Here is a 366-nt window from a genome sequence, read left to right as displayed (position 1 = left end):
AATGGCAAGAAAAAAGATGCCAAGACTATAAAAATAATTTCAGGCAGATATGGGACACTAATAAGGCTCCAAATATTCATCTGATCGGCATAACAGAAGAAAATCAAGATGTTGAACAGCTGTTTGAAAAAATAATGATGGAAAACTTCCCTAACTTGGTAAAGGAGATAGACATAAAACCCCAGGAAGCTCAGAGAATTCTAAAACTCAGGGATCCAAAAATGCCCACACCAAGATGCATCATAATTAAAATGCCAAAGGTTAAATACAAAGAAAGGATATTAAAAGCAGCAAGAGAAAAAGAAATAATTACTAATAAGGGAACATCCATAAGACTGGTAGCTGATTTCTCAAAAGAAACTGCAG

The sequence above is a fragment of the Pteropus vampyrus genome, unplaced genomic scaffold (assembly GCF_000151845.1).
Source record: "Pteropus vampyrus isolate Shadow unplaced genomic scaffold, Pvam_2.0 Scaffold129, whole genome shotgun sequence".
Classification (NCBI taxonomy): Eukaryota; Metazoa; Chordata; class Mammalia; order Chiroptera; family Pteropodidae; genus Pteropus; species Pteropus vampyrus.
Note: the sequence above shows the minus strand (reverse complement) of the source record.